At 50.3% G+C, this 16,714-nt stretch overlaps 1 long non-coding RNA gene across 1 annotated transcript in view; it reads left to right on the forward strand.

The window, feature by feature from the left end:
- LOC134732183 (uncharacterized) overlaps window positions 1-10,826 on the forward strand; it is a 41,319-nt gene extending 30,493 nt beyond the window's left edge. Inside the window, exon 7 of the long non-coding RNA XR_010115067.1 lies at window positions 10,759-10,826. This is a non-coding gene — a long non-coding RNA (uncharacterized lncRNA). The remainder of the gene's footprint in view (window positions 1-10,758) is intronic.
- The last annotated feature ends 5,888 nt before the right edge of the window (window positions 10,827-16,714 follow it).

The raw sequence follows: 16,714 nt of genomic DNA on the forward strand, positions 1-16,714 counted from the left end.
TCCCTGGGGCTGCAGGGCTGAGTGAGGAGGAGTTCTCTGACGCGGGGCAAGGTGGCTGTGTAGGCAGCCCTCCCTGATAGCAGTGGTGACTGAAGAACGAGGAGCTCAGGGAACCCCCACTCCAGGTGCCCTCCTCTGCCCCCAGTCTCCTGCTAGGGCCTCCAAGGTCCACCTGCCCAGAAGGCAGAGCGAGGCATCCACAGATAGAGTCTGTGGAGGGGTACACAGAGCCAGTGGAGGAGGGTGAAGGGGGTGTGCAGGGCAGAGGGGAGACTACCAGCTCCTCTCTCCTTTTTGGACCCACTCCACCTCTTCAGCCTCCTTCCGTGTCTCCTGTGCTAAGTACCATTTCTCTTTCTTTCTCATGTTTCATCATCTCCCGTCTCTCACTGACTCTCCTCTCTGTTTTCCTCTTGATATATCCTCCCCACTTCTCTGCTGCAGAAGAGGCAAGGTGAGTACCATTCACCTCTCCCAAGTGATCCAGTGGCAGTGGGGCCCCCAAGCACTCTACACCATTGTTGTCTTGCTAGAGGAAGGAGAGCAGCTGAGCCCTGGGGACCTGGGGACGGGCTTCATTTGATTCTCTGCTCTTCCTCCTCTGAACTACTCTAAGTGAAGCCAATCAGGATTACTTTCATTTCATCACTTCAAGGACTTCCTCCTCCGAGTCTTTTCATCCTTCTCCTGCCTTGGCCTAGAATTAGGGCGGGGGAGTTAGTCCCCTCCTCTCTGCAGCCCCTTATTGAGAGCATCAAGCCCTTATTGAGAGCTCCACCTGTGCACCCAGCCTCAGAAATGATTTGGGGTGCCTGTGCCCGGAGCACACCGTCCTGACATGGGTGAGGACCCATGACCCATTCATTCAGTCATCAGACAGAATGCATCCAGGGCCACCCTGCTTGGGCTCTGGGCTAGACATTTTTTTTTTTTTTTTTTTTTTGAGATGGAGTCTTGCCCTGTTACCCAGGCTGGAGTACAGTGGTGCGATTTCTCTGCAACCTCTACCTCGCAGGCTCAAGCAACTGATCCTACTACGTCAGGCTCTGGAGTAGTAGGGACTACAGGCACAGGCCATGCACACCATGCCTGGGTAATTTTTTTTTTTTTTGTAGTAGAGATGGGGTTTCACCATGTTGGCCAGGGTAGTCTCAAACTCCTGACTTCAAGTGATCCAGCCACCTTGGTCTCCCAAAGTGCTGGGATTACAGGTGTGAGCCACTGGGCCCAGCTTTCTTTATTTTTTTTGAGACAGCCTTGCTCTGTCATCCAGGTTGGAGTACAGTGGCACTATCATGGCTCACTGCAGCCTCTGACTTCTGGGCTCAAAAGATCCTCCTACCTCAGCCTCCTAAATAGCTAGGATTACAGGCATGCACCACCACACCCACTAATTGTTTTTTTTTCCTCTTAATTTTTGTTGTTGTTTTGGTTTTTGTTTTTAGGCAGAGTCTTGCTCTGTCACCCAGGTTGAAGTGCAGTGGCATGACCTCGGGTCACTGCAACCTCTGCCTCCCGGGTTCAAGTGATTCTTGTGCCTCAGCCTCTCAAGTAGCTGGGATTAGAGTTCGTGCCACCATGCCTGGCTAATTTTTGTATTTTTAGTAGAGATGGGGTTTTCCCATGTTGGCCATGCTAGTCTCAAACTTCTGGCTTCAAATGATCCGTTGGCCTCAGCCTCCCAAAGTGCTGGGATTACAGGCGTGAGCCACCGTGCCCAGCCTATCTCTGGCCCTGATAGAGCAGATAGGGAGGGTGTGTAGCACAGTGGATCAGTGGATAAGCCCATCTAAGCCTCAGTCTCCTCTTCTGTTAAATGGGGATGAGAATCCCTATCCACAGGTTTGTGTGAGGGTAATATGAGCTCACAGAGGGTTGCTTTATTATTAAGTGGCAGGGACTTCTGCTCTGCCCCTGAAGCCCCCAAATACACATAAAAGGTGTAACCTCAGATGCAGGTAAGGAGGCACTACCAAGAGGGTGGAGGATACAGACCTGAAACACCAGGAGGAGGTTGGCACCTCAGCTGGAACAGATGGGCTCAAGCCTAAGACTTCTGCTCGGGTTTTAAATTGAATAAAATAATCCCCAGAATGAATATCCACTCTATGAAGCACGTCCACTATGAGGAAACCCCTAGTAACAGATCTCACCATGGCACAAAGAAAATCCTGCTCTCATAGTCTTGGATGATATATACAGCCAGCTAATGCAAAATAAATTTTCATGTTATTTTTGCTTATTTTTAAGTCCACTGGGTGCATCATGGCTGATCGCTGTTCTGACATTTTTCTTCCCTCATTAAGAAAGATGCCCCTGGTGAGATACCTGTGCTGGGCTCAGAGCAGAAAATAAATATTGCTGGCATCCACTTTCCTATACTCTCTGGGTGTAATTAAGAAAAAGGCACCCGCAGGAGAGAGAAAGTGCAGGGTAGAAAATGGCCTAGTCGTTACTGCTCATGAGAACTCCCCAGTCTTCATAACCATCCAAATGTCACTCCTTCCATGACATTCTTCTTCTTCTTCTTTTTTCTTCCTGAGACAGGGTCTCACTCTGTCACCCACGCTGCAGTGCAGTGGTGGGATCATAGTGAGCTATGATCAGCCTCGAGTGAGCCCGAGGGAGCAGCCTCGACCTCCTGGGCTCAAATGATCCTCCCGCCTCAGTCTCCCGAGTAGCAGGGACCACAGGCATATGCCACCACGCCAGGCTACATATATATATTTTTATTTTTATTTTTTGTAGAGATACCATCTCACTGCTGCCCAGGCTGGTCTGGAACTCCTGGGCTCAAGCGATCCTTCCGCCTCAGCCTCCGAAAGTCCTGGGATTACAGGCGGGAGCCGCTATGCGGGGCCCATTACATCCTCCTGGATCTGCCGGGGTTCCCCTCCATCTCTGAGCCCTAACACTTCTCTTTGGGGACTTTTCCTTTCCATTGCAGTTTTGCTTTTCCCCCTTCACACGTCTCTTATCCCAGCTGTAGCTGGCTGTCTTGTTTGTTTTGTCCAAGGCATCCTGCTTTTCTTTGGAGGACCCATCCATGACTCACAGTCCTTGTGATTTAAGTAGAGCTCCAGCAGGGAGTGGCACTACCCAGGAATGGCCAACCAATGAGAGCACAGAAGTGCAGCTGCAGGCCACTGTGATTGGTTCAGGGGTGGGCAGTGAGCTAAGCTGAACCAATCAGAATGAATCCCAAGATATGGCGGGGAACTGCTTAACAAGGCCCTCTCCTTGAGCTGAGGCTGGGACTGAAGCTGTGGTCGCCTTTGGCGCCACTGAGGAGAGCCTGCCTGAGAAAGAATTCCACTCCGAGGATAGCTGAGCCTCTCATGACAATCTGGGTCCTGATGCCGCTGTTTGAACCCCTGGGTGCAGGGCTGCTGGAAACTTCCGGAAGGAGATTGCTCTTCTCTCCGGGAGATGTCCCTGGGAAATCTTCAGACCCTGCCATCTCGCCCATCCCCACCATGCCCACCACCGCTCTGGCTGAGGCAGCCCCCTGCGGAGTCCTGCTCCGGGTTCAGTCTCCTAGAGAGGCAAAGTCGGGCACCGTGGGCATAGGAGACCTGCAGCCTGCCTGGTTCTCAGCTCTCAGGGGCTGGCCCGGGTCACAGTTACTGTAACCCAGGGGGATTCTGTGAGAGACAGATGGGCTAATTTGGCTCGTTAGTCATTTTTAATGCCCTAATTTCGTGTTTTACACGCAGAAATGGCCCATAAATGGCACAGCAGGCTTCAGGGAGCTGAACTTGTACTTCCCGCTGGGACTGACTTACTCCTACTTTTTGGAATCAGGTGCACCTGCAGCCGTTCAGGAGCGGGCTGGCCAACTGTCCCAGGCCCTCCTTGGTCACCTTCATAAGGAGCTTTGGTCCTTCAACTTTGGAAAGGGTTTTGATTACCGAATGCCAGGCTCTCTTTCAGTCGGATTTTCCTTTGCCCCCCTTTATTTCATTTTGCTTTTTTTGTTTTTGTTTAATTATTTTCTGGGCTAGGAGCCGTGGCTCATGCCTGTAATGCTAGCATTTTGGGACGCCAAGGCGGGTGGATCATGAGGTCAGGAGTTCAAGACTAGCCTGGCCAACACGGTGAAATCTCATCTCTAATAAAAATACAAAAATATTAGCTGGGTTTGGTGGTCCAACCCTGTAGTCCCAGCTACTCAGGAGGCTGAGGCATGAGAATCACTTGAACCTGGGCGGGTGGAGGTTGCAGCGAGCCGAGATCACGACACTGCACTACAGCCTGGGTGACAGATGAGACTCTGTCTCAAAATACATATATATATATATTATTTTTTCCATAGAGATGGGGGTCTTTCTATGTTGTCCAGGCTGGTCTTGAACTGCTGGGCTCAAGCAATCCTCCCACCTTGGCCTCCCAAAGCACTGAGATGACAGGCATGAGCTACTGTGCCCAGCTCATTTGCCCCACTTTGGACCCTTTCTCCTCTCTTGTCACCTTTCCTTCCATTACCTTCAAATGTGTTCATCAAACTGTGAGCCCCTATGAGGCACTGGGCGTGCAAACCCTGAGCAGAGGCCTCCCTGATGCCCCACGCCCATGTAGCTTTAGTTTCTGCTGTTCCTCTCTCCTAGAGTGTCCTGTTCCTTCCCTGCATAACTCTTATCGTGGTCTGCCATTGCTGAGCATTTTGTTGTGGTTGTTTATTGGGTTCGCTGCTGTTACACTGTCAGCTCTCAGAAGACAGAAACTGATTTCTTTTTCTCCTTAAGAACGTTTGCATCCAGCTCAGAGACTGGCCCACGGAGGGCCCTAGAGAAACACCCAGGGAGTGACTGAGTGGGTGGGTGTGAGTGTGCCGCGCCCTGGCCCCGGTGCTGGAGGGAAACCAAGCAGAACCTGCCCCAACACTGCTCCCAGGAGGCTCAGCTTCTAGAGGGGTAGCGGTGGGAGAGGGGTTGGTGGGGTTCAGTGAGCTGTCCTAAGTGCAAGTGCAGATCAGAGTCTGAGCTGGAGCTGGGAGAGGGAGATGGGAAGCCTGCCCAGCAGTGGGGAGCCTGGGGTGGACTCTTTTTTTTTTTTTTTTGTCAGAGACAGGGTCTCACACTGCCACCCAGGGTGGAGTGCAGTGGTGTAATCTTAGCTCACTGCAGCCTCGACCTCCCGAGCTCAAGAGATCCTTCCATCTCAGCCTCCCAAGTACCTGGGAATACAAGTGCATGACACCACACTCGGCTAATTTTTTGTTGTTGTTATTTTTTGTAGAGACAGGGTCTCACTATATTGCACAGGCTCGTCTTGAACTCCTGGGCTCATCAAGGAATGCTCCTGCCTTGACCTCCCAAAACGCTGAGATTACAGGCATGAGCCACTTTGCCCCGCCTTGGGTGGACTCTTGACTGAAACACAGAGCTTTAAGAGAAATGCAGAAACAAGAGAATGGGGGCTTCCATCCAATGCTTGATCATATTCATCTCCTGCTTTGCTTTCTGGTCCTGACTTCCCATGGAGGAATTCAGCCTCAGGGGCAGAAATGGGCTGTGGTTTCTAATCTGCCCCACATCATTTGGCACAGGGCTGGGCTGCATGGCCTGTGACTAATCAGCACTCACCCATAAGAAATGGCGTGCATCTGCAGAATGTCGAGGTGTCCTTGTGCAATGCCCTCTTTCAGGTCTGCAGTGGGTGAGGGATGGGCAGGGAAGCACAGTGAATTATGTGACACCAGCCTGCAATGGCTTCATCCAACAAAGGGCTGACATTTTCTGTTGGTTTATTTTGAGATGGAGTCTCAAAAATCTGATTACAGATCACACCTGCAATCTCAACACTTTGGGAAGTCAAGGCAGGAGGATTCCTTGATGAGCCCCAGAGTTCGAGACCAGCCTCTGCAACATAGTTAGACCCTGTCTCCACAGTTGCCCAGGCTGGAGGGCAGTGGCGCCATCTTGGCTCACTGAAACCTCCGCCTCTTGGGTTCAAGCGATTCCCCTGCCTCAGCCTCCCGAGTAGCTGGGATTACAGACATGTACCACCATGCCTGGCTAATTTTTGTATTTTTAGTAGAGACAGGGTTTTACCATATCTGGTCTCGAACTCCTGACCTCAAGTGATCCCCCTGCCTGGGCCTCTCAAAATGCTGGGATTACAGATATGAGCCACCGGCCCGGCCAGGAGTGACATGTTCATTCCAAGAGCCCATCTCTGTTCCTGTATTATTCACAACAGATGCTGGCCTTTCGGACCCCCAAACATGTAACTGATTCTAGCTCGAGGAGAGGTGTGAGGCATGTGCTATGGATTCAAATCCCAGCTCTACCACTGAGTAGTGAAAGGCCTGGGGAAGCTCCTTAACCTCTCACAGGCTTACTTCCTGCACCTGAGAAGTGGGAGCAGTGGGTAGCCCCAGGTGAGGGTGGGGGTTGGGGCAATGCCTGGCCCATAATGAAGCACCCTCTGCCGAGCCTCTGCTTGGCTGCCCCGAAGCCTGGGTGCAAGGCCCCTCTGTCACCTCTGGAGTACTTGCCTCTATCAAAGAAGGGAGCAGCTGCCTCCTGCCAGTGTTAGCCAGGCATGGGCTCTCTGCCCTCCCTGCCTGGGCTGTGTGTATTCTTGGTGTTCAAAAGGTATCTCTTGAATGATGTGTGAACAACTAGTAGAAACTCATCAGCATTTATGGAAATAGCACACCACATTGTCAACTGCCCGTAAACCTTTTGCCACCCCTCCGGTGGCAGCATGTTTCCCGCTGGTGGGGAGAAAAGGCCTTGCCTGGTCTCATGGACCAGCCAGGCAGACAAGAAGGCCGCAAACGCAGGACTAATAGTACCCTCGTGGCCTGCTCCCAGCCCTCATTTCAGAATGTGGCCCTTCCTGAAGCCGCTTTAGCTGGCTGGGGGAGGGGTGGGGTTGGAGGGGTGGAGAGGGCAGGGAGTTCTCCACCTTCCCTCTGCCCCGCTGTGCTGCCCAGCAGATGGGGAGTTAGCACTTCACAGGCGCAGCTCCACTTTGGTCACCTGTAGGCTCTGCTTGCAAATGTGGGGCTGGTGCTCGGAATTCAAGATGCCCAATAAAGGCTCCATCCACAGCGGCTGCCCACGGGAGCCATCTCTCTGTGGCTCCCAGGAGCCAGGAGGGCCTGGAACTGGGGGCAGGGGGAAGTTCTGATTTTAAATTGGGGAATTCTGACATCAGCCCAGTCTCGTTCCCCAGAAAGAAACTGGTCCCATCTGCCATCTTTCCAGATAGTTCCTTCTGGAGCAGAAGTAGGCCAAATTCCAAACCTCTGATCACTGACATTTGCCGTTAGTTTTTTGGTATTATTTTTATACAGGAAAACTTGTTCTGAAAAATGCAACTTTACACAGACACTCTCACCACTGGGCCTCACCAAGTCCTGATTTTCAAAACACTCAGAGCCCTTCCTGAGCTCACCTGAGAGATGCTGTCTTTGGAGTTTGTTCCTGATGAGTTTTAGAGAGCTTTTCTTTCTCTTTGTTTCTTTTTTTTTTTTTTTTTTTGGTTTTGTTTCTTGAGATAGGGTCTTGCTCTGTCACCCAGGCTGCAGTGCAGTGGTGTGATCTCCGTTCACTGCAACCTCAGTCTCCTGGCTTCTAGTGAGTCTCCTGCCTGAGCCTCCCAAGTAGCTGGAATTACAGGTGTGCACCACCATGCCCAGCTAATTTTTTTCTTTTTTTTTTGAGACAGAGTCTTGCTCTGTCGCCCAGGCTGGAGTACAGTGGCACGATCTCGGCTCACTGCCAGCTCTGCCTCCCGGGTTCATGCCATTCTCCTGCCTCAGCATCCTGAGTAGCTGGGACTACAGGCGCCCGCCACCACGCCTGGCTAATTTTTTTGTATTTTTTTAGTAGAGACAGGGTTTCACCGTGTTAGCCACGATGGTCTCAATCTCCTGATCCGCCCACCTCGTGATCTGCCCGCCTCGGCCTCCCAAAGTGTTGGGATTACAGGCGTGAGCCACCGCGCCCCACCTCCAGCTAATTTTTATATCTACTAAAAGTAGAGATGGGTTTTCACCATGTTGGCCAGGCCGGTCTGGAACTCCTGACCTCAGGTGATCCACCTGCCTTGGCCTCCCAAACTGCTGGTATTACAGGTGTAAGTCACTGCACCCTTCTTTTCTTTCTTTCCTTCCCTCCCTCCCTCCCCTTCCTCCTTCTCTCCCTCTCACCTTTCCTTCCTTCTTCCTTTCCTTTCCTTTCTTTCCTTTCCTTTCCTTTCCTTTCCTTTCCTTTCCTTTCCTTTCCTTTCCTTTCCTTTCCTTTCCTTTCCTTTCCTTTCCTTTCCTTTCCTTTCCTTATCTCCTCTCCTCTCCTTGCTCCTTCCCCTTCCCCTTCCCATTCCCATTCCCTTCCTTCTCTCTCTTTCTTTCTTTTCTTCTTTCCCAAAGCAGGGATACACAAATTAAGGTGAACCTAATACATCTATATTTAGCAAGTGAATGCTTTAACTTCAACACACATAGATACTTCCTAGAAACCCTCCCCAACACAGAGACAACAGGCTGCATTGGGGGCTCATCAGGAATGAGTGGCCTGGGCAGAATGGCCCTCCAACCCCTCGCCCTGCCCTGCCCATAACCGGCCCTGCCCTTGAGGGCTTTTGGGAAAAGGTAGGAGGGGCAGAAATAACCTTGACTTTCAGCCAAGGCAGAGACAAAGGACTGGGAGAGCCAGAGGATGGCTGCTGCCCCTGGCCTGGGCATCTGTGGCTCCTGGAAGCCAATACGGGCAGGCTTGGGTGGCCGCGGTGAGGAAGGAGGGCAGCCATCCCATGCAGATGTGTGGGAGGGGCGGGGAGGCAGCCAGGAGTAGCTGTGTCAGGCAGGCCAGGCCAAGGTCCTGGACTGGCCTCCTTGAAAAGCAGCCCCTCATCCCTGATAGCCCAGGGTTGCAGGGAGCCATTGGGGGATGGTCTGAGATGATGTCCCCGGACTCCGTGCAGGAGTTTTGTTACTACAAATCTAGTCACTTCTCAGCTCCTATGGTGACAAGAAGCTCCAGCTATTTTATTTTATTTTATTTTATTTTGAGATGGGATTTTGCTGTGTTGCCCAGGCTGGAGTGAAGTGGCACCATCTCAGCTCACTGCAGCCTCAAATTCCTGGGCTCAAGTGATCCTCCCACCTCAGCCTCCTGGGTACCTGGGACTATAGGCATGTGCCGCAATGCCTGGCTAATATTTTAATTTTAAAAAATTTATTTTTATGTATTTATTTTTTGTGTGGAGATGGGGGTATCCCTAGGAGATCTGGAACTCCTGGGCTCACATGATCCTCCTTCCTCAGCCTCCCAAAGCACTGGGATTTCAGGCATGAGCCCCACAATCTAGCCAGCTCCAGCTTTTATTTACTTTTTATTTTTTTGAGACAAAGAGTCTTGCTCTGTCACCCAGGCTGGAGTGCAGTGGTGTGATCTCAGCTCACGCAACCTCCACCTCCTGGGTTCAAGCGATTCTCATGCCTCAGCCTCCAGAATATCTGGGACTACAGATGTGTACCACTACACCTGGCTAATTTTTGTATTTTTTGTAGAGACAGGATTTCACCAGGTTGGCTGGGCTGGTCTCAAACTCCTGGCCCCAAGTGATCCACCTGCTTTGGCCTCCCAAAGTGTTGGGATTACAGGCGTAAGCCACCGCACCTGGCCCAGCTCTAACTTTTAAACCTGCTTGCTGGCTGGCTTTCTTCTTGACTTCTTGGGACCTGAGTTGTCCTTCATCTCTGTGACCTACCTGACAGGTGTTTCTGGGACCCAGCCTGAAGCACCTGGCTGGTGAGATCAAAGTCCAATTCTCGCCCTCTTCCCAGGACCCCCGCCCAGCTCCTGAGCCTGTCAACCCTGGCTGTGCACGGCCCTCGCCTGAGAAGCGTCTTCAAAATTCTAGTGCCTGCTCCTCCCTGCAATTCCAGGATAATGGCACACATAGCACCAGTCAGGCCCTGGCCTGTGTTGCAGGCACACCTCCAATACACTTTGACCTGCATGCCAACTGCAGAACCTAAACCCAGGCAGGGGTCACTCCCCACCCAGCACGGTGCTGAGGTTCAAAGAGCTCGAAGGAAATACCTGCCTGGGAAGACAGGTGACAGGTGACTGAGTTCCTCTCCAGAACTTTCCAGACAATAATCAGTCTGTGTGTCAAATTCACCAAGATTTAGCTCCAGACCCAGATGATCTGCAGCCAGGCTGCTATTAGGAGCATCACTGCTTCCATCTTCGACCCATCTTTCCACGTGGCCCCCCAGACAGAAAGCACTTCCAACCTATGCATAAAAATACAGGGGGAAGGCCAGGTGCAATGGCTCATGCCTGTAATCCCAGTACTTTGGGAGGCCGAGGCCGTTGGATCACTTGAGGTCAGGTGTTCAAGACCAGCCTGGCCAACATGGCGAAACACCGCCTCTACTAAAAATATAAAAGTTAGCTGGGCGTGGTGATGGGCACCTGTAATCCCAACTACTTAGGAAGCCGAGGCAGGAGAATCACTTGAACCCAGGAGGTGGAGGCTGCAATGAGCCAAGATCATGCCAATTATACATCAGCCTGGGTGACAGAGCAAGACTCTGTCTCAAAAAAAAAAAAAAAAAAAAAGAGGGGGGCAGAGGGGGGAAGAAAAAAAAACCCAGAGAGCACTGTTATTTACCCTGATGCCTCATTTTCCAGCATGCATTGTGAATAGAACTGACCACATTAGCACAGGGCCCACCGTAGGCCTCCAGGAACACCCTGCAACCTCAGTCTCCCCCTCCACATTCATTTTCAGGAAAATGGAGTTGATTGTTAGTTCTCGGACATCCTTTGGCGCAGACTGGAGGATCTCAATGAACATGAACACGTGCGAGAGTTCCTGTACGAAGCTGTGGACCCTAAACCACGCATGCTGTCCCGGTGGCAAGTCAGGGGGCTTTCTGGGTAGTTCTGCTTTCTCTCCGTGTATGGAGAGTTCCACAGTGACTCTGGGGCAGGCAGGGTTGAGGGCCCCTTATCAGTCACCTGGCCCCTCCCCTCCTTCCCGATGTCACCCCCATTCTGCTAACCTCAATCCCTGTGCTCCAGCTACAGAGACATTTCCTTGATCTTCACCTTGAAGCCTGGGCCCTTGCTCTTCTCTATTCCTGGCACATCCTCCTCATAGATCTTTACATAGCAGGTTGATTCTCAACCCTTTAAGTCTTGCTCAAGGTCACCTCCTTTGAGAAACCCTCCTTGACCACTCAGGCTAAAGGAATCCCCGCCACTGTCCCACCACTTCCCCACCCCCTCCACCGCACAAAATGCTTCCCACACCTGCCACATGTGTGTCAGTCTCCTGCCTGTAGAGTGCAAATTCACAGCTCTGGTTATAGCAGCTACAACTGTGTCTGGAGCTGCGTTGCTCCTCCATTTAACCATCTGTTGATTAATGCACTTGATTAACATCGAAGGACAGTAAGGTCCTCATAAAGCTAAGAAAGAATTTAGGAGAATGACTAGGGCTGGCCACATTAGCAATGAACCCACAGTAGGAGGCTTCAGGGACACCCTGCCTGTGTCCCTCCAGTATTCACTGCTCCCTTGCATGAGACTCAGAAAGGTCCTGGCACTCTCTGCTTGGGGAAAGGCTCTGCCTCCAGGAGCCTGCTCTGTTGTGTGCAGAATAAGGGGGAAGCGCCAGAAATTAATGGCCCAGGGAACAGCCTTCAGCAATGATGAAGAGAAGCTGGGTAAGTAGCCCAGCTCCCATGTCTATAGGATGGGTCAAGGCTGGGTCTGCACTGCCTCCCAGAGGCCCCAGTAGAGGAGCTGCCTGCAGCAGCGTCTGCTCAGTCATACACTACACGTGTACACTAGGAAGGAAGCGCGGGCTTCCTTCCCTTCCCTGCTGCACACAACACTCTCCGAAATATGCCTGCAAGAACCATCCCTTGGCTCAGCAGCTTTGCAGTGATGAACCCAACCTCTGTGGAAAAGGCGCCCTGGTGTTCTAATTCCTGGGCGTGGAGAACCTGCCCCGAGGAGAATGAGAGTTCGCTGGTGTCTCTTTCACCTCTGATGTTGGGTCTCAGGTTCCTGGGTAAAGGGACTCCTTCGGTTTCCTGGATCCTGCCCCACAGACAAATTAAACTGGACAAGGTGACGAAAGGAGTCATTTGGAAAAGCCTTAGGGCAGGGCTTAGTGGCTCATGACTGTAATCCCAGAACTTTGGGAAGTTGAAGCCAGGAGTTTGAGAACACCCTGGGCAACATATTGAGACTCCATCTCCACAAAAATTTTTCAAACTTAGCAGAGTGAGGTGACATGTGTCTGTAGCTTCTTGAGAGGCCAAGTCAGGAGGATCACTTGAGCCTGAGTTCAAGGCTGCAGTAAGCTATGATCGCACCACTGCACTTTAGCCTGGACAACAGAGCAAGACCCTGTCTCTAAAAAAAATAAAAAATAAAAAATAAAAAAAGAAAAAGAAAAGTCAGGCCGGGTGCGGTGGCTCACATCTGTAATCCCAGTACTTTGGGAGGCCAAGGCAGGTGGATCACCTGAGGTCAGGAGTTTGCGATCAGCCTGGCCAACATGGCAAAACCCCATCTCTACTAAAAAATACAAAAATTAGCTGGGCTTGGTGGTGGGCACCTGTAATCCCAGCTACTCAAGAGGCTGAGGCAGGAGAATCACTTGAACTCCGGAGGCGGAGGTTGCAGTGAGCCGAGATCACACCATTGCACTCCAGCCTGGGTGACAAGAGTGAAACTCTGTTTCAAAAAGAAAAAAAAAAAGGAAAGTCAAAGTCTTGTGGCTAAAGACTGCAGGTGGAATGAGGAGTGGGAGAGAAGGGCGGGGAAAGGAGGTGAGATGCCTGGAGAAGTTGAGGTCCAGGGAACCAACTCCACCCAGCGCAAGCTCTCTGCAGGCGGGACTCAAGCAACAGCCGCAGATGGGAGCAAAGAAAGTTTTGCTACTCCTCCCTGCCAGAGATATTTCTAAGAGCTCTATTTTCTTGCCAGTTGGCTAAGAAGCAAAAAAGGAACAATAGATTCAAGCTGAAATAATTTGCATTTATGATGAACACAAGGAATATCTACCTTGCATTTTCCTAAAAAAGAAAAATTAAACCCCGTTTTTAATTAACTGATAAACTATTAATCAAATTTTTGCAATGTTAGGTGACACATTATTCATTTAGATAGAATGACTGTGAACTTAAACTAATCAAATCTGATTTGCCCACATAGGCTTGATTGAAATACATTTTAACTAGCATATACAAAGAGAAAATCTTGGATTTCTTACCTAATCTTCAGAGTATACTGCTGAGTTAATAAGGGCAGTTTTTTTTTTTTAAATGAGACCACCATTTCTTCATCTGCATATCAAAATCAAGAGGAACTTAATTGCAAAACACATATTCCTGAAATCTAATCATTACGCTGCTTTAGGGTATTTTATTGAAGCATGTTAAATTATGGACAGAATATTAATGATGAAACTAATCAAACCCAATTAGTCACTTCTAACAATAGTCACATAAATATACAAGTCAGGTACTAAAGTACTGTAGATATGATGTAAAAATTGTTAAAATCTTAAATGTATGGAATATTTATGAAATATTCATGTAGAATTTAAAGCCAAAAATTATTGGGGTAAGTCACTTTAAAGAAAATAAGTTAAGCAGTGTCCTATACTGTTTGACCAGAATTCACAAGTTCACATTTTCTTCAGGTACCTTCGAATCTAGGAGATTAGTGAGTCTATAATCAATCAATCAGCAAAATTTTCATAAGATGACTTACCATATTCATGACCTAGTATTTCATTCTTGCATTCAGAAACCTTTTTTGGATTTTTGTTTTCCGACTTTTTCAAGGCCTTTTGGAAAGGGGTCCCCAGGCCTTGGAAAAGCAGATGGAGTGGTGGATGAAGATTTCTGGGGTTGGGGATTTGCCATCCACACTGTCTCCTTCCCTGCCTCCAGCCCCACGTGCAGAATTGGCTCTAGGGGCAAAAGCAGTGAGGACAGAACAGAGGAATCACTGCCCGGGGGGCCTCCTCCTCCTCCTCCTCCTCCCATACCTGAGGCTGCAGAGGAAGCTGAAGGGCCCAGGGGAGCTCCTGGCCTTGGCCTGAGAGGAGTCTTGGTGGAAGATTCCAGGCTGGGGAGCCAGGCCAAAGCAGACAGGCAGCACTGGGTCTGGGGTTCCCCAGGCAGAGACCTCCCTCTGCTTCAGTTCAAGCCAGTCCCTTCCGGCTACCTGGGCCCAGACTCCAGCATCCACACATGTACAGCCAGCAGTTTCATCACGTGGTAGCTACAGCTGCCTTCTTAATCAAGGAGGTTGTCAAGCCTCACCATTCGCTTTTCTGGCCCTTACCCTGTTCTGGTGTCCACTCCTGATACCCCATTTCCTCCCTCCAGACTTCTTTCCAGGATGCTGCATTCCTACCACGTGTGCTGGGAATCTCAGCTCCTGGAGAAAGCAGGTCAGTGGCGCTGGGCCCTGCTCCGGCCAGACATCTCAAGTGGAGCACCACAGGAAATAGGAAACATTGTTCATTCATTCATCCATCCATCCATCTATCCCATCCACCCACCCATCCACCCATCCATGCATCCATTCACTCATCCATCCATCCATGTACCCATTCATGCGCCCATCTATCCATCCATCTACCCATGAATCTATCCCATCCATCCACCCACACATCCATCTACCCATTCATCCACCCATCTATCCATCCATCTACTCATGAATCTATCCCATCCACCCCACCTATGCATCCATCTACCCATTCTTCTGCCCATCTATCCATCCATCTACTCATGAATCTATCCCATCCATCCACCCATGCATCTGTGTACCCATTCATGCATCCATCTATCCATCCACCTACACATGCATCTATCCCATCCACCCACTCATCCACTCATCTAGTCATCCATTGTTCCATCCATCCATCCACATACCCATTAATCCACCCATCTATCCATCTACCCATGCATTTATCCCATCCATCCACCCATGCATCAATCTACCCATCCATCCACCCATCTATCCATCCATCTATCCCACCCACCCACCCATCCATGCATCCATGCATCCATGCATCCATGCATCCATCCATCCACATACCCATTCATCCACCCATCTATCCATCCATCTACCAATGCATCTATCCCATCCATCCACCCATGCATCCATCTACCCATACATCCACCCATCTATTCATCCATCTATCCCACCCACCCATCCATGCATCTATTCACCCATCCATCCATCCATGTACCTATTCATCCACCCATCTATCCATCCATCTACCCATGCATATCTCCTGTCCACCCACTCATCTATGAATCCATCCATCCATCCATCCACCCATTCATCCACCCATCTATCCATGGGTAGGTAGATACTCATGAATCTAGCCCACCCACCCACCCACCCATTCATGCATGCATGCATCCATCCATCCATGCTTCCACCCACCTTTCCATTTATCCATCCATCCATCCATCCATCCATCCATCCATCCATCCATGCATCCCATAAACATTTACCAAGGACAAATATGTCCCGGGCCCAGTGCTGGACTCTCCCCAAGCCTGGGGAGCATTTTAAAGAAGTAGACTTTGTGTTGCTTTTTCCTGCATGGCATGCATGCTCCTGCTTCAAAGAAAGACATCTGTATTATCCCTTGAAGGACCCCTCTGCCCCACTTTTATTCCCTAAGGTCTAGGGGGCTTCTCTATCCCCTCAATCCACAGTGGCCATGTGATCCAGGCCTGCCCTAGTCCCTGAGATGGGCTCACAGGTGGGTACATGACCAGGATGTCATCCTGGTGCTTTTGCTGGGACTAAAAGAGGAGATAAGCCCTTTGCTGCTTGGGGTCTCTTGGGGGAGAGGTTGGCACCATGACACGGAGATGGCCTGCCTGAGACTGAAGCCGGCAGAGGAGAGGAGGCCAAGTCCTTATGACATCGATTGGGCTCCCGGAGCCCACTGTGCCTGGAAGTTTCCACTTGCCTGAGCTGATAATATTTTTTCCTTTAGCCAGGTTGAATTGTATTTTCTGTCACTTACAACAAAAGGAGTCTTGGCTCACAGAGAAGATAAACAGGAAAGACACTATCTAGACCCTCAGAGCTGCAGCAATCTGAGGATAGGGCAGCGTGTGGTGTCAAAGGCAGGACACAGCCTTTTGGCTTCTGCAGCTTGATTGGAGAGATATCTGCATTGTTCTCAAAGGACTAACAGGGCTGTGTCTTCACCCTTTTGTGATCAGTGAGGGGTGGCAAGTGAAGTGACTGTGGTCACCTCAGAGGTGAGGAGGTCCCATGGCCCAGACATGACTGGATGTGGTCACAGATGTGCAGGGGTGGATACATTCTAGTGAGTTTATGTGCCAGACCAGTACTGAAAACACAGTATTGCTCTGAAAGTCCTTCTAGCAAGAATTTCTCACCTGGCATTTGAGGCTTCCCATGGGCTAGTCCCAGCCTATCTCTGCGCTGCTCCAGCTGCACCCCTCACTTTGCTAATCTCCAATAACCTTTCTTGCTTTCTGGAGTTCTCCATCTTTTTGTCATTTCATTCTGCACAGCCCAGCTCCAATGCCACTTCCTCCATGAAGTCTTCCCTGATTCTTGCCAGCTCCATTGGATATTTTCCTGCTTAGAAGCCTGGCGGGGGAGGAGGGATTGTTCTTATGGATCTCTCGTGACCTTAGCTTTTTATGCCTTGGAGTATA

The sequence above is a fragment of the Symphalangus syndactylus genome, chromosome 13, assembly GCF_028878055.3.
Source record: "Symphalangus syndactylus isolate Jambi chromosome 13, NHGRI_mSymSyn1-v2.1_pri, whole genome shotgun sequence".
NCBI classification, from domain to species: Eukaryota; Metazoa; Chordata; class Mammalia; order Primates; family Hylobatidae; genus Symphalangus; species Symphalangus syndactylus.